At 41.4% G+C, this 18,719-nt stretch overlaps 3 non-coding genes across 3 annotated transcripts; all 3 read left to right on the top strand.

Moving 5' to 3' along the window:
• The first annotated feature begins 13,047 nt into the window (after nt 1-13,047).
• LOC131222446 (U6 spliceosomal RNA) lies at nt 13,048-13,150 on the top strand. Its single transcript, XR_009160049.1, has one exon. It is a non-coding gene; the product is annotated as a U6 spliceosomal RNA (small nuclear RNA).
• Nucleotides 13,151-13,727: 577 nt separating this feature from the next.
• LOC131222321 (U6 spliceosomal RNA) lies at nt 13,728-13,830 on the top strand. The gene has a single exon (XR_009159997.1). It is a non-coding gene; the product is annotated as a U6 spliceosomal RNA (small nuclear RNA).
• Nucleotides 13,831-15,291: 1,461 nt separating this feature from the next.
• On the top strand, nt 15,292-15,394 carry LOC131222244 (U6 spliceosomal RNA). The gene has a single exon (XR_009159954.1). It is a non-coding gene; the product is annotated as a U6 spliceosomal RNA (small nuclear RNA).
• The last annotated feature ends 3,325 nt before the right edge of the window (nt 15,395-18,719 follow it).

The raw sequence follows: 18,719 nt of genomic DNA, 5'->3' as shown, positions 1-18,719 counted from the left end.
ATTTAACCTTTGTACTGACCAGGTCCATTGAAGGCCACTGTTAATGGTACGCTGGCTGGATTGACCCACTTAGTCAAGTCCGGTCAAGCTCGGTATCACCATCACATTGACCCGACCGTGTGCCGCTGTTTGTAAGAATCTCGAAATACGGGATGGACGCGGTTTGGCTAGTGACCCTGCCATTAGCCAATGGCTAGTAGCCAGTGCTCTGTGAGCCTCACCATGATGTATGTGTTTCATGCCGTTTATCCATTTTTTTAGATCTCAAGTGGATCACATCCTAGGAAATAGTGTGGATTGAAATGGATGGATGGTATAGATAAAACACATAAATCATGGTGGGGCCCACAGAGCAATGATCACTAGCGCCACCTAAAGGCAGCGTCACTAGCCAAATTGTGTCCATAGGTCACTTATACTGCTAAACACAATGTCACGCCCCAAACACGGAAATCAGATTCACAGGAATCTCGATCGCCAAATCCGGTGCCGACAGCCTCCGTAGTACTCCATTCTCAGCTCCCAACATCCATACGCCAGATTCCGATCCTGGGATCATACAATGAGGTTTTTTTTTTCTAATGTATATTTAACTCATAAGAAGCATAATCACAAAGGCAACATCATCATCACATATCCACTAATATAATCATTTGAGTACAATGCTGAGAGGAAAATACATAAATCGAAAATCAAACTCCAGAAGTCCGCTGCACGCTTCAAGCTCAACACTGCTGCAACTTAACATCACCTACACGCATCTATTGTGTATAAGCTTATAGAAAGATTAGATAGTGGTGTAAGTGTGTGCACGAGATAAGTGTCAAGTATTCAATACAATATCATAATCATACAATATCGAAAATATTGGTAAGATCGTGAATCATACGATATCAGAGTAAGCGAAAATACTAACAAATCCATTAGTTAATCACTATCAGAAAATGCAATACAGATTAACTATGTAAAAGAGGAGTCATAAATAGCCAAATGTCAGATACCGATGATGCAATGCAATATACAATTCCTGATGAGTTCACGAATAGTGTCAGCCACATCTAGACCATATAAATGTAGAAACATAGTAATCCAAAATGTCATATGCCGCAGATGAAATGGAAAATGTGGTGCGAATGGAATGACCATGCTAGAGTGTGAAGTCGGGATGATAGTACGCAGTATCCCAGGCTATGGAGTCCATCACAAGGGACTTCTATCCAAACTAGTCTCATACCTAATTTGGATAGTCAGTCTCAATGTGGTAAACTCCTAATCTCCGGTTAGTTGCACGCCCCAACCGAAATCCTGGCCATTGCGAAGGTACATGTAACAAATAAATACGCACAACTAGCCCAAGTGGATAGTGAATGAATAAATGAATGCGTATGCAACTCCTGCTCAATAACTCCACATATCAATATGGTTCCTCCCTGGGATCATCACCGGGGTCTATTACACTCTCTGCCAGCTTGTCGCCCCTATCCGAGCACACAACTGGGTAAGTGGAAGAGACCTCACTATCCGCTTGGTAATACAGGTTCGACTCGTTGATAGTGGACCCATTCCTCAAGCTGGTCAGACTCAACTTAGATATTGCCCCCTCACTCAGGCGGGTAAGGTCACACCCTCTCCCAACCGACCGCGACACAGTGAGAGACGCGGCCTATTAGTATACGGCCCTCATGCGCTCATATACATCCAGTCGGTCTCGACATTAGGGCGTCCTCTGATACCAAAAGGGTTTAGAAATTTTCACCCAGGGCCATCTATGGCAACCCGATGCTAGAACAGATTTTCAGTATCCCTTCTGGTCATCCATGATATGCCTGTAGAGGCTACAACCCTAATGTCGGTAGGACATACAATAATCACAATGCACGATGCATGAGTCATACAATCCAGTCATGCATCAATCCTGCGCATACCGTGCACTCACGTGAGATAACCTCCGCCTATCAAGGAGTCTCATAACAACCTGCCCAATGACATATGCAATGGTCAACCACATCTCATAACAAACATGCAGATGATGTGTATGGGCATGTATCAGATGCTATACTGTCACATACTTGTAATCAGTATTGATAATAGATGCCGATGATCGACATCGATAATCGATCTAACAAAGGGGCCTAAGAAAAGGTCACAATGTGGACGTTTAACCATCATTGCTCATCAATATGGACATTTAACCAACATTGCTCCCGAGGAGTGGCCCACATAGGGCCAAACATATAGTGGCTCATGGCCTCACACAAGGGCCTCACATATACACCGCCATGGGCCGCATCAAATGGGCTTCATATACAACACATCGTGCCTCATCAAATGAGTCATAAATACATCACATTGGGCCATACTACCAAGCCGTCGAATATATAATAAAGGGGGCGCAACACATGAGCCGTAACAATGGGCCTCCAATGCGTCATTATGGGCCCCAACTCATGGACCTCAAAACATCACAGTAGGCCACCACTCATGAGCCTCAAATATATCATAATAGGCCTCGTATACATCAAGTGGGCTACATCAACGAGCTGTACTAATGGGCCCTCATATAAATTACAATGGGCCACAACCCATGGGCTTCAAATACACAATACATGGACCCTACACATGGGCCTCAATTATATACAACCGGTAGACCTCAATTACATTAAATCGGGCCTCACTCAAGGGCCATAAACATATCATATGCATTACTTTTGGGCCACATCCCATGGGCTTCATACAAGGTTCTCATGAAACAACCCATGGCCCACACAATAAAAGGGCATTATCCATAATATTCTACACGCTATATTGGGCCCCAAGTAATGGCCCCAAGGCCTAAATACATCAAAACGGGTTACATGAGGGGTAGGCCATGGCCCAAAAACATCATGGCTAAGGAGAACATCCTTCTCATGCATTATGTTGGACCTCATGGGCAACCCACATGCCCCAATTAAATAACTAAGGTGTAACTAACATCCACCAATGTGTGCTTTACAAATCAGCCCAAAACTAGGCAATTTGGGTGGGCGGCAAAGATTGAGTCACATATATCATATTGGGCCCTTATGGGGTGGCCCATGCAATCCAACAAAGTAGATGGGCAGCATGTGCAACATATACACTATAACAAGCCCTCATGAGGCAGCCCGTGGCCCAAAGAACCAATAAACAGTGTGTTTCCTATACATCAAGGTGGGCCTTAAAACTGTACAATGGGCGGCCAATCATACAATAAATGGGGCCCTTGCACATCATAAACGAGCCTCACTAAAAGGGGGCAAGCATGGATATGGTACATTCAACATGATGCAGCCCATTTGGAATATAGAATCTAACTCATAATGGAAACCACACGGCCCATACACAATCTAGAAAACAGATGGACAACATGAGCATAGAACTTATATATGATGGGCCTTACAAGGTGGCCCACTACTCCCAAATGGGTGAATAGTATGGGTATAACATATACATCATAGTGGACCTCATATGGCAGCCCCATGGTGGGACACCCCAGCCCAACAGACATCCTGATGGGCGCCCACCTGATATCTGGACCTGCTACAGCTGTGTGGGCTACAAAGCGGCCCATATCACATCAACACCAATGGGCCCCACACCGATGGCCAATGTGAATTTACAACGCTCACAGGAAGATGGGCCATCTGGTGGGCGGTCAGCCCAACAGGACGCTGGACCTACTAGACGGGATAGATGGAATATAAGATGGGCTTCATCAGTGGGCCTCATACATCATCAATGGACCTCAGTTACATCAAATGGGTTGAATCAATCCAATGGGCCGAATTAAGTAGGTCGATCAAATGGTCGAATCAACTGGGTTGATACAAATGGGCCGAATCAAATGGGTCGATTCAAATGGGCCGATACAAATGGGTCGAATCAAATGGGCTGATATAAATGGGCCGATACAGATAGGTCGAATCAACTGGGCCGATACAAATGGACCGAATCAAATGGGCCAAGTCGAGTGGGCCGCTCCAATGGGCTGCATCACGTGGGCTCAAAATACATCATATCGGGCCTTATCAAGTGGGCCCCAAATATATCAAATCGGCCTCATCAAATGGGCCCCTATTAAATGGGTCATACCAACTACATGCTTCAACCATTATTAGAGATTATTTTAAAGCATTATATATAAAAATATCATATCCAAAGATCATCCAGACCATACCACAAATGGCAGTGGTGATATTGATTTCTACTGTTGAATTCCAATGGGCCTCACCGTAGTACTTATTTTCCATCTAATCTGTCCATAAGGTCATAAAGACCGGGATTTAGAGGAGAAACAAAAAACATATTGGTTCCAAAACTTTTGTAATCCCCATAAGGGGTTTCAATGGTGGGTGTTCAATCCACTGCTTTTTGTAGTGTGGTCCACCTAATGACTGGATCTGTCATATTTTTAATCTCAAGCCTTGAGACAAACTCACCAGATGAATGGACGGTTTGGATGCAACACATGCATCAGTGGCTGCTTAGAGCTCCTGCCCGTCCCAGCAGATGGGTGAACGGTTTAGATATAACACATGCATCATGGTGGAGCCGTGCTACACCCAACATGTCACCAAGGTGACTGCCGCACGTGCAGCAACAGTTGATGTCGGTTGCTGGCCCAAGCCCTCCTTCAAATCGGACGGTGTGGATGCAACAGGTGGGGTCCACGTCCCATGCTAGACGTACACAACAGCTATCTAGCTGCTATACATTGCAGCTACAGCTGCTGCAAACGGATAAGGTCTCACAGACCTTGGATGAAGAGGAAAACAATCATCACATGCACGGTGTTGATGGTCTTACACATCACGGTGGGGCCCACGGTTGGGACCTAGGGTCCCTAGCCTGCTGCAGCATCAGTAGCAGCAAGCGCTACATGTATTTTTTTATTTTTTTAAAAGAAGTATTTTGAGGTTTTTCCTAAGTGGGGCCCGCATCAGGTGAATCCACTCCAGCCATTACATTTCATGGCTCAAGATCGACCAAATAAGCCCAATATTTAGTATGTTTTGGCTCAAGGTGGGTCTTAGTCGATTTTAATTGTAAAAAAATCAATATTTTCTATGCTATGGCCCGCCAGAAAATTGAATTGGGTTCATTTTTCAGCTCAACGTCTAAAATGAGCTGGGGAATGGAATGCACGGCATGGATTAGGCCTATACTTCAAGGTGGGGCCTACATGGGCAGCCCACCCCAAAAGCTTAAACCAAGCTAATAAATATTTATTTATTTATTTTTCTCTGTTGGTGTTAGTGCACCCCACTGTCCGTTCACACTCCCCCATGTAGCCATGTCTAGCATCCAGGGACGCTGGACAGACAGCGTGAACACTTTAATCAAGGTGGGTCCCACATGAATGTGGCCCACGTGATTTGGATCAACCTGGTATGTGTGTTTTCCCATCATCCAGACCCTCCAAGAGGGGTAGCAAAGTGGGTTGGTCCCCATGTTTGGATAGCCCTGGGGTCCATTTGATGGACGGTTTGGACACCACATACACTCATTGAATGGGCCACAAAATAAAGGAAAGAGAGAGAGAGAGAGAGAGAAGCACCCACCTCTAGATTAACTCCTTCCGCCTATGCAATCTAAAGCCCCAAGGGGGAGAATTTCGACGGTTGAGATGATGATCCAAGGGTTGGATTGGGTGGTAGGAAGGTGGGCCACACCAAGCTCTTATGGGGGTTGAGACGTGGGTTGCTTGTTTTTAGATAATGAGAGAGATGAGAGAGAGGTGTAAGAGAGAGAGAGAGAGAGAGAGAGGTGATGTGAGTGATGGAGTGATGGGGAGGGGGATGATGAGTGATGGGTGAATGTACTTAGTTGTAAGAGAGAGTTGACTTTAAGAGAGGGATGGTTGTACTTGATATTGATTGATGGAGTGATGTGATGGGTCATAGAGATTCACTCGGTGTTTGCAATGTGTGGCATTTTCCTCGAATTGAACGTGGGCCCACATCTCCTGGCCCGGGTATCGCTTCGGCGCAGAGACGCGGCATCGAAACGGCAGCGATGACACAGTTATAAGGATACAAGTCTCGAGTCGAGTCGACTCAGATATACGGGACACGACTCAGGACCGCGCACAAATATAGGTAACAGGTCGATGGTTCCCGGAATTCGACAGGGAGTACCGTGGAAGCCTATGGAATGATATGGTTTAGGATACGGGTCTTATACACAATGTGGCCCCACTATCTTTGTATATTCCATCTAATTCAAATACCAAGTCAAGTCAAATAAATACTCGGCCACAACTTTGAGTTGATCTAACCCAACAGCACATCTTCTCAAGTTCTCGAGATTTTAAGCTATGGTTTCATGTACAACAGTTAGAATTTCATCTCTCTCAACGAAGAAGCGTTCAATAGAAAATTTGCATAGATCGACCAAGTGGATAACTCCTAATATTGAACTATTAGGGCCTGTTTGGCCGACTAGATTGAACGTGATTAAGATGGATGGGATCAATTTTAAGGTAACAATGGTGATGTCAGTGGATAGGTTTAAGATCCATGGGTTTGCTATATCCTAGGACAAGTTTACAGGGTCTGTTTGGTAAGTTTGGCATATCCTGGGATTTTGCCTTCCAATCCCTTCTAATCCATCTGGCCAAACACGCCCCAGGCCCGATTGAACAGGATTAGGAGGGATGGGATCAATTTTAAGGTAATGATGATGATGTCAGTGGATTGGTTTAAGGTCCATGGGTTTGCTATATCCCGGGACAAGTTGACCGGGTCTGTATGGCATGTTTGGTATAATCCCTTCCAATCCATCCGTCCAAACACCCCCTTATTGAATAAAGTTTCTCCTGTGCCTACAATGGCTCTATGGCATTGCATGCGGGAACACAGATTCTATGGTGTCTGTATTGGAAAAGCTTTGTGAACCCTGACAATGTATGTGTTTTATAATGCATGTGTTTTATCCACACAGTTTATCCATTTTGCCAGCTCATTTTAAGACATGGGTTAAATAAATAAAAAAAAAAAAAAAAATTGAGATAGAGCCAAAGCTCAAGAGGAGCGCACCACTGGAACCAGTGTGATAATGACAGCACCGTTGAAACTTTCTAGGTCCACAATGATGTTTATTTGCTATCATTGCCATTCAACCTGTTCATAAAGTCATGTAAACCTAGATGAAGGAAAACTACAAATATAAAGTAGATCTAAAAATTATGTGGCCCACGAAATGTCTTCAACTGTGCATGCTCAACAACACTGTTTCCTATGAAGTGTTCCATTTGAGATGAAAAATGAATGGATGGCGTGGATAAAACACATAGATTATTGTAGGGCGCGTACATACCTATTTTTTAGTATCAATATCGAGCTTGGTACTGGAGGAGTCACTACCAAATCGAGTCCACTAAACGGATGCCAGATAGAATGGAAGCGGATTGGCTGGTGTACCGTAGACCAGCCATCTGGCTGGTGTGGGTACGTGTCATATGCGAGGACGATCACTGCTGCTCCCAAAATGATTCTACACTGTTCATCTATTTTGTAAGATCATTTTAAAGCATGATACCAAAAATGATTCACATCCAAATCACACTAGAAATAGCAGTGGGACAATGATCCTCACCGTTAAAACATACGTAGGGCCCACCATAGAGTTTATTTTCCATCTAACCTTTCCATAAGGTCACACAGGCTTGGATGAGAGGAAAAACAAATATCATATTGATCCAAAACTTTTGTGACCCTAAAAGGATTTCAATGGTAGACGTTCAACACTCCACAGGTTTTTATAGTGTGGTCCACTTGATCTTTGGATATTTCTTCTTTTTCGGTTCAAGCCTTAGGACTAGCTCGCCAGATGAAATGACAGTTGGGATATAACACATACCTCATGTCATGATGGGACCCAAAGAACTTGGTTAGGACAACACACCAGCAAGATAGGTGGTGTGTGGTGCACCAGCCAATCCACTTCTGGATAGAATCCCTCCAAGGGATGCACATCAGCTACGGATGGCACTGGTGGCAAAATTATACACTAGTGATGTCACCAAGTTGTTTTTTGGCCCCTACCAGGATGTAGGTGCTGTATCCACATCGTCCATCCATTTAGAGATAATTTTGGAGCATCTGCCAGAGAATGAGGTAGATCCGAAGCCCAAGTGGAACCCATCACAGACAGCAAGGACAGTGAAGCCCACCCTTGAAACCTTTTATCGGCCATGATCTGTATTTGAGATCTGACCTATTCATAAGTTAACATAGACATCGAATAAATGAAAACACAAATATCGGCTTAATCCAAAACTTCTTGGCCCCTAAGAAGGTTTTGATGGTACTTGTTCAATCCCCACCATTTTTTTTAATTTTTTTATTTTGTGGTGGGGTCAACTTAAGCTTTCAATCTACCTCATTTTTTTTTTTGGCTCATGCCTTAAAATGATCTCTCTAAATAGATGGACAATGTGAATACAATGTTAGAGAACCGCAGAAGCACATAAAGATGAATAAAGTAGAGTAATCCAATCGCACCAAGCAAGTACAACGTAAACACTTCGAATTTTTACGTGAAAAAATCCTTATAAGAAAAAACCAAGGCACAAAGCGACATATATCACTATGAAAGCAGAAAATTACAAGAGTTGAGAGATTACCGGATCCAAACAACCTCGAATCAACCAAGCTACACTCTTAAAACCTTGAATTAGAAAGCTTTGAATACCTCCCAATTTCGATTACACCCCAATATATAGCTTTTGGAATAATCACAATCGAATTCGGAAATAAATCTCAAAAAATCGCAACTCTGCGAAAATCTACATGAATTCGTTCGATGTCATTGAAACTTATCATTTGATCAGTCCATACTTCTTTGATTGCCTCGATCCATCTTCAATGGCATTGAACATATCCTTCGATGTCATCGAACACTCTTCGATGGCATTGAAAAAGCACCCAATTAGTCCAACGACCAACTGGAGAAAATCTAGAAATTCTCGATGGGATCGAGCACTAATCAATAGCATCGAATGGTGCTCGATGGCATCGAATGGTCTATCGATGCAATTACAAGATCCTGATCTTGAACAAATTTAAGACATCAAAAAATAACAATCTCCACCATGTCTTCAATCATCAAATGTAGCTCTGTGTCCTCTTTTCTCATCTATGCCTTGCATCATAGCTCCATCATCGCTTCTCATGCATATGATGGGAATTTAATCCCTATCGTGTGGTCCACTTGAGATTTGGATCTACTTCATTTTTGGGATAATTACCTCTAATGATCTGAAAAACTAATGGACAACATGGATATACAACACATAAATCAAGGTGCGCCCCACAGTCAAGGAAATACCCACCAACATGCTACCTGGGTAACACTTCTTAATGCTCCGCCTGTGTGTGATGGGTGATACTCAGGCACTCTTCAGTTGCCCATATGGCATATTCTATTCAATTAAACTTTCTCACTAGTGGTAACTATTTTAGATAGATTCAAAGTTCAAAATGATCATTCAATGCTGCAAACATCTGATTAATAAACATTTGTTTATTAAATTCAAAACATTCACGGGTTTTCAACTTCAATTAAAAAGGAGTTTCAACACCTGGTTGAGGGTTCGAGTACCCATAACTGGTGAAATTCCACTACGACGTGAGTGTGTGGTGGTGTGTGTGCGCGTGTTAAAAAAATAAAAAAATACAAGTTCTTATACAAGAGCCATTTAAATCAAGCCACCTATTTCTACCATCTAGATTGACTTAATTATTACAAGTCACATGTTCAATTTCTAATTTATCTAGAGACTATCACCGGAAATAAATACTATAAAAATATTATTATCAATGGTAAATGATTTTAAAGTTAAAATATATTGGAATAAATAAATTACTTAACTTCTAATTTTTAATGTCAAAAATGCAATAAATTATGATAGAAACATGAAAAATCCAAAAATTATGAGGTTTTTAAGATATTGAGTTATTTTCTGGTAATTTCATTTCATAAATTTTATACAAAAATATCATGACCTTTTGAGAATATCAACTATATTTATCACACCATGCAGGAAAGCATCACCTAATATAGTTTAAAATCATATTCATTTGGTTTAAATTGCCTGAATTCATTTAGTTTGAAACCCTTTTCATGTCGTTTAATAAAACATCGTTTTAGCCAGGGGTGGGGTGGGGTGGGGTGGGTCGGGTTGGGATAAGGGTCGGCCGGTGCAACCACGCTTGGTCAACCTGTAGCTTGATCCAACCCAAGACCTAACCCAAGCCCAAACTAATGCACCGCATCCTCAACCCTAATCTGTCTCCAGTTAAGTTGGGGTGGCCGTTTGAGTATAATTGGTGGTTATTTCGAGCCCTGCAGCTGTCAGCAGTGGATCCCACCAGATCAGCAATGAATTCGGTTTGATGGAACCTAATCGCACCTGAGAGACCTGAAGATATGGTTGGGCCTACAAATCAACGGTCCATATTCTCACATTTAAAAAAATTAATTAAAAAAAAAAAAAAAAAAAAACATGAATGGAGATAGAGATGAGCGTTGGGAGGTTTTTGAAAAGAAATCCCTAGGTAGGTACATGCCGTTGCTAGGTTCCCACATGTTTCTGCATTCTGTTTGGACACTCAAATGGGAGCTATTCATTTTAAGAATTTCATTTCAGATATGCCAATCCGCATGACATGGAACCTCCAATTTGCTATATAGGAATATTTCACAGTACCACTATAATATAGGATTGGGTTTGATTTGGGCTAGCCGCTGGAGTCCACAACTCGAGCCTGGCCCAGCCCAGCCCAGCCCAACCCAAGTTCAAAATGAGGATTTCCAGCCTAAGCCTGACTCGACTTTTACTCAAACAAACACAACCGGGCCAAAATTTTGGGCTGGGCGAATCCAGTTCAGTTTAAGCTCGACCCAATTTGCACCCATAGTTTTAACCATTCAAACAATAAAAGAAAAGAAAATATTGATTTCTAATATTTGCCATTGTGACTCTGTCTTTTCCCATTCCATGGGTCAAAGACATGAACTAGAAAGAAGGATCATTTACTTTTTTTAGCGTGTGCTTGGTTGCAATAAATTACACTGATTAATTGAGAAATTTCGAGATTTTGTTGCAACAAACTGCCCTTTGTCACCATAAAATATTTTAAAGCAATTATATTTTTAGAGTTTAAGTTGGAACCATCAAGATCCTTTTGGTGGTAGGGTTTTGATCCATGACTTAGACGCTCTGTGTTTCAACATTGAAGTCCCAGCTTCGAGTACCCATATGAGGCGTGTGTTGTATAATAATAATAAAAAATAAATAAATAACCCTTTTGATGGTGTAAAGTAAACATTTCAATGGCCCATCATGGAATGGATAATGTTGCAAAGTTACTTTTAGTTAAGATTGCAACCAACATTTTAAATATCAATAATATCAGCTATTACCATTGGTATTGCACTCCGGTGATAGAAAATCAGGGGGCATTATCAAATTCCCTTGTATCACCAAAAATATCGAAAAATATTATGTATCATTGACATATCCATACATTGTAATATTTTGAATATGTTATGGAATAAAGTTCCTAAATATTGTTAATACATATGATATCCATCGATCATACCAACAAACAATGCCCCTTTGCGAAAAATAAAATTACAAAGAAAAAAAAAAAAAAACACTAATAAATCTAACTTTTCTAAATATTTTAGAATTAAATTCCCAAAAATATTTTCACCGGTCCTGATGAATTGTTTAGAGAGAAGAGGATTGAGATAGAGAAATCAAGATGATAAAAGAACAAAAAGAATTAAGAATCTAAACTGTGTTTTTTTTAAAAAAAATATTTTTTCTTGTTTAAATCAACTAGAATTAGTGAAACCAAGTTATCAATCCATGATCTTATATGTTTTGAATGCAAGAGCACAAATATTTTTCCTTTGATTTTTTATTTTGAGAAAAATAGAAGAATTTGAAAAAAATTCAAAATTCTTCTGATTTTACTCAATTAACTTGAAGCTAGAATGTAGAAAAATCATATGAAAGTAATTCCAAGTTGATGTACAGATTTATGGAAATTTTCTATTAAATTTTTTTTTTAATTAAAATATCAAAAAATAAATAAAATTAATGTATTTGAAAAGTTAAAACTAACCTACCCTAATATATTTGTGCATTGATGAGTGTATATCGATCACTCTTTTGTTTATTATATAAAAAAAAATTAAAAAAAAAAACTTTTTATAAAAATTTTTAAAAAAAAATAATTGAATTTTTTTATTTTTAATACGTGCACTATATTAGTGCAGGTATATTTATACATTGCTTGTTGCTTTTGAATGTATTGATTATGTTTTCATAATAACATCTTATTTTTTTACTATCATCTTTTGAATTTTAAGTAGATTTTTTTATAAAAATTTTAATCAATTTCTCAATATTTTAATACACTCTGCAACAAATGCAATATTTCCCATTGATGCGATATGTTTCCACATCCAATATTCTGATACATGCAACGATATTGATATTTAAATCATTGATGCAAATCATCTGATAGGTCCAGATACCGAGGAGACCAATTTATGGCACACCCATTAATCTTTCTTAATATTAATCTGTTTATATACTTTGATATTTCACATGCTAGGCAAGCCTGTGTTGAATCTAATTACATAAATGTGAAACGGGCAAGTACACTAATCGAATGGGCCCCACTAATGCTCATTCCACTTATCAAAATCAGGCAATCGTGGCCATTCGTTACTAAAAACATAAATGAGCAATGCTGGACATTCAATTAGCAAAATTCCCTTGAAATCAATGGCGGTCACACAATAACTCTGCTGTGGGCGCAACGGCCCTTCTTGGTGGGGCCGATGAAATAATGAACAGTTCAGATCTCATTCACTTTGCCTCCCGGCTAGAGCTTTAGATGGAGAGGCTTATCTTCAAGCCCTTTTGGTGCAGAGAAGGATTGTCCCATATAGGCGAGTTTGTAAATACTTTATACCGTTGTAAATGCCCACTTGGGTTAAAGAAGTGTCTCTTTGGAGGCATCCGAAGAAATTCGAACGATACAGAGAAGATTATCATGGCCCCTGTGCAAGGATGACACGCACAAATCGAGAAATGGTCCAATTTTTTTTTCTTTTGATTTTCTTCAATTTAATGGATGGCTGGATGTCCACAGGCATAAACAAAGTGGGCCCAAATCGGTGAATGGGTTGGATGTTCCAAAAGTATCTATTTTGTTCTTTAGAATAGACACTTTTAATTAGATATTCCAAAAGCTGCCGATTTTGCACACGCCAGTGGACCACTGATTTTGGACCACTGTGTTGAATCTAATTTCATAAACGTGGCAAGGGCAAGTACACTAATCAAATGGGCCCCACTTATGCTGGTCCCACGTATCAAAATCAGGCAATTGTGGCCATTCGTTACTAAAAACATAAATGAGCAATGCTGGACATTCAATTAGCAAAATCCCCTTGAAATCAATGGCGGTCACACAATAACTCAGCTTTGGGAGTAACGGCCCTTCTTGGTAGGGCCGATGAGATAATGAATGGTTCAGATCTCATTCACTTTGCCTCCTGGCTACAGCTTTAGATGGAGAGGCCTATCTTCGAGTGGTTTTGGTGTAGGGAAGGATTGTCCCACATCGGCAAGTTTGTAAATACTTTATACCGTTATATATGCCCGTTTGGGTTAAAGAAGTGTCTCTTCGGAGACATCCGATAAAATTGGAACGATACAGAGAAGATTAGCATGGCCCCTGCGCAAGGATGACACGCACAAATCGAGAAATGGTCCAAATTTTTTTTCTTCTCATTTTCTTCATTTTAATGGATGCTTGGATGTCCACACGAATGAACACAGTGGGCCCAAATTGATGAATGGCTTGGATATTCCAAAAGTCTCTATTTTGTTCTTTCAATGGACACTTTTAGATGTTCCAAAAGCATGCCCATTTTGCACAAGTCAGTGGACCCACTGATTTTGGACCTGAGCATGCACATAAGAGTGGGTGGGGCCCTCTCTATTTTGGTCTCTCGGTAGATGTTCCAAAAGCATGCCCATTTTGCACACGTCAGTTGACCCACTGATTTTGGACCTGAGCATGGACATAATAGTAGGTGGGGCCCACTCGTTGAATGGCATGGATGTTCCTCAAGTTTGCGTCGGCAAATCTCTGGGGACACTTCCATTCCATTATTGAAAGGTATATATATATATATATATATATATATGATGGGACCCAAACTCTAGGCTTGAGATTGACCCATCTCCAGCTGAACCTATTTAACCTTTGTGCTGACCAGGTCCATTGAAGGCTACGCTGTTAATGGTAGGCCAGCTGGATTGACCCACTTAGTCAAGTCGTCAAGCCCGGTATCACCATCACATTGACCTGACTGCGTGCCACTGTTAGTAAGAAGCTTATAAATAATAGTAGCCTTTGAGAGGCCCATACTGAAACACGGGACGGACACGGTTTGGCTAGTAACCCTACCATTAACACATGGCTAGTAGTCGGTGCTATGTGAGCCTCACCATGATGTGTGTGTTTCATGCCGTCCATCCATTTTTCTAGATCTCAAGTGGGTCACATCACAGGAAACAATATTGATTGAAATGGATGGATGGTGTAGATAAAACACACACATCATGGTGGGGCCCACAGAGCAATGATCACTAACCAACGGGCTAGTGTCAGTAGCCAAACTGCTTCCATATGTCATGGCATACTGTTAAATACCTTGTACATTGTACTTGGTCTCACTGTTTTTTTATATTCCATCTAATACATATACCAAGTAGAATCAAATAAATACTTGGCTGCAACTTTCAGTTGACCCAACCCAACAACACATCTTCTTAAGTTCTCAGAGATTTTAAGCTATGGTTTCAAGTCCAACGTTATTAGAATTCATCACTCTCAAAGAAGCAGCGTAAGTTACTTTTTCGTTAGAGAATTAGCACAAATTGACTTGGCGGACAACTCCTAATATATATTGAACTGTTATCCAACAAGGTTTCACCTGTGCCTGTAATGACTCCATGGCTTTGATGTGGGAACACATAATAACTGTGCTTTGGGGGTTATGGCCCTTCTTGGTGGGGCGGATGTGATAATGAACGGCTCAGATCTTATTCATTTTGCCTCCTGGCTGCAGCTTTTGATGGAGAAGCCTATGTTTTCGCGCAGAGAAGGATTGTCCCACATCGGCAAGTTTGTAAATATTTATACCGTTATGAATGCATGCTTGGGTCTAAATATTGTCTCTTCGGAGACATCCGATAAAATTGGAACGATACAGAGAAGATTAGCATGGCCCCTGCGCAAGGATGACACGCACAAATCGAGAAATGGTCCAAATTTTTTTTCTTTTCATTTTCTTCATTTTAATGGATGGCTGGATGTCCACAGTAGGCCCAAATTGATGGATGGCTTGGATGTTCCAAAAGTCTCTATTTTCTTAGTTCGAATGAACACTTTTAGATGTTTCAAAAGCATACCCATTTTGCACACGTCAGTGGACCCACTGATTTTGGACCTGAGCATGCACATAAGAGTGGGTGGGGCCCTCTCTATTTTGGTCTTTCAGTAAATGTTCTAAAAGCATGCCCATTTTGCACACGTCAATTGACCCACTGATTTTGGACCTGAGCATGCACATAATAGTCAGTGGGGCCCACTCGTTGGATGGCATGGATGTTCCTCAAGTTTGCATTGGCAAATCTCTTGGGTATGAGCCCTTCCATTCCACTATTGAAAGGTACATATATGTTTGTATATCTGATGGGTCCCAAACTAACCTTTGTACTGACCAGGTCCATTGAAGGCCACTGTTGATGGTAGGCTGGCTGGATTGACCTGCTTAGTCAAGTCCAGTCAACCTCGGTATCACCGTTATATTGATCTGACCGTGTGCCGCTGTTTGTAAGAAGCTTATTAATAATGGTAGCCTTTGAGAGGCCCACCCCGAAGCGCGGTTTGGCTAGTGACCCTGCCATTAGCCAATGGCTAGTGGTCAGTGCCATGTGAGCCTCGCCATGATGTATGTGTTTCATGCTATCCATCCATTTTTCCAGATCTCAAGTGGGTCCCATCACAGGAAATAATATTGATTGAAATGGATAGATGGCGTAGATTAAACATATACATCATGGTGGGGCTCACAGAGCAATGACCACTAACCACCGGCCTGGTGGCAGCGTCACTAGCCAAACTGCCAACATATCCATGGCATACTGCTAAACGCCTTGTACATTGCACTTGAGCCTACTGTGTTTGTACATTCCATCTAATTCAAATAGCAAGTCAAGTCAAATAAATACTCGGCCGCAGCTTTGAGTTGACCCAACCTAACAACACATCTTCTCTGAGCTCTCCAGATTTTAAGTTAAGGTTTGAGTCCAACGTTATTAGATTTCTATCTCTCTCAATGAAGCAGACTAAATTACTTCTTCATTGGAAAATCTGAACAAATCAATTGGGGTGGACAACTCCTAATATTGAACTGTTATGGAATAAGGTTTCACCTGTGCCTGCGATGGCTCCATGCCATTGCATGCGGGAACACGCATTATATGGTGTCAGTATTGGAAAAGCTCTGTGAACCCTGCCATAGCGCTTGTGTTTCATCCATGCAGTCCATCTATTTTTCTAGATCATACCAATGAGACTAAAAATTAGTTATATCTCAATCTCAATTGATCACATTGCAGGAAACAGTGCTCAATGAACATAGATCATTAAAAACTTTTTGGGAGCCATAAAAGTTTTGGAGCAAGGATCTTTGTTTTCCCTTTCATATGGGTCCGTAGGACCTAATAAACAGATTGGATGTCAAATAAACAGTACAGTGGGCCTTAGTAGGATTTTAATGGTGGATATTCAATCACTATTGTTTTCCCATGATGTGGTCCACAAAAGATCTATATCCCCCTCAATTTTGGGATCAAGCCCTAAAATGATCCGTAAAAATGGATGAACGGAATAGAAGAAACACATACATCATGGTGGGGCTCACAGAGCACTGACCATCAGCCAACGGGCGGTGGCAGGCGAGTAGCCAATCCGTTTACGTTTTATTCACACCGGCCGTTCATTTTGCCCGCTCATTTTAAGACATGAGCTTAAAAAAATTAAATTAAAAAATTAAAAAGCCAAAGCTCAAGAGCACACCACTCGAACAAAGTGTGATAATACTGACACCGTTGAAATTTCCAGGCCACATTGATGTTTATTTGCCATCTTTTGCAATCCAACCTGTTCATAAAGTCCAGTAAACTGAGATGAAGAAAAAACACAAATATCAGCTAGATCCAAAAATTCTATAGCTCACAAGAAGTCTTCAACAGTGCACGTTCAACCACCACTTTTTTTTTTTTAATGACGTGGTCCACCTAGGATGATGAACGGCGTAGATAAAACACATACATAATTATAGGCGCCCACAGATATTTTCCATTACCTACCAATACCGAGCTTGGCACCGGAGGAGGCGCTACCGAGTCCGAGTCCGCCATGCGGATGCCGGATGTAATGGAACCGGATTGGCTGGTGTACCGCACACCAGTGATCTGGCAGGTGTGGGTACGTGTCGTGCCAAGACGAGCGCTGCCGCCGCTCCTCAGGCTCCCACTTGTATGAAGCGGATTGGCTGGTGTACCACACACCATGTATATAGCGGATGATAGTACGCAGTATCCCAGGCTATGGAGTCCATCACAAGGGACTTCTATCCAAACTAGTCTCATACCTAATTTGGATAGTCAGTCTCAATGTGGTAAACTCCTAATCTCGGGTTAGTTGCACGCCCCAACCGAAATCCTGGCCATTGCGAAGGTACATGTAACAAATAAATACGCACAACTAGCCCAAGTGGATAGTGAATGAATAAATGAATGCGTATGCAACTCCTGCTCAATAACTCCACATATCAATATGGTTCCTCCCTGGGATCATCACCGGGGTCTATTACACTCTCTGCCAGCTTGTCGCCCCTATCCGAGCACACAACTGGGTAAGTGGAAGAGACCTCACTATCCGCTTGGTAATACAGGTTCGACTCGTTGATAGTGGACCCATTCCTCAAGCTGGTCAGACTCAACTTAGATATTGCCCCCTCACTCAGGCGGGTAAGGTCACACCCTCTCCCAACCGACCGCGACACAGTGAGAGACGCGGCCTATTAGTATACGGCCCTCATGCGCTCATATACATCCAGTCGGTCTCGACATTAGGGCGTCCTCTGATACCAAAAGGGTTTAGAAATTTTCACCCAGGGCCATCTATGGCAACCCGATGCTAGAACAGATTTTTGGTGTCCCATCTGGCCATCCACGATATGCCTGTGGAGGCTATGGTCCTCATGTCACTAGGGCGTACAGTAATCACAAAGCAAGATGCATGAGTCATACAATCCAGTCATACATCAATCTTGCGCATACCGTGCGCTCACGTGAGATAACCTCCACCTATCAAGGAGTCTTATAAAAACCTGCCCAATGACATATGCAATGGTCAACCACATCTCATAACAAACATGCAGATGATGCGTATGGGCATGTATCATGATGTTATGCTGTCATATACTTGTAATCAGTATTGATAACAGATGCCGATGATCGACATCGATAATCAGTCTAACAAAGGGGCCTAAGGAAAGGTCACAATGTGAACATTTAACCATCATTGTAC

The sequence above is a fragment of the Magnolia sinica genome, chromosome 1 (genome assembly GCF_029962835.1).
Source record: "Magnolia sinica isolate HGM2019 chromosome 1, MsV1, whole genome shotgun sequence".
NCBI lineage: Eukaryota > Viridiplantae > Streptophyta > Magnoliopsida > Magnoliales > Magnoliaceae > Magnolia > Magnolia sinica.
Note: the sequence above shows the minus strand (reverse complement) of the source record. Positions and strands in the feature narration are given on the sequence as shown.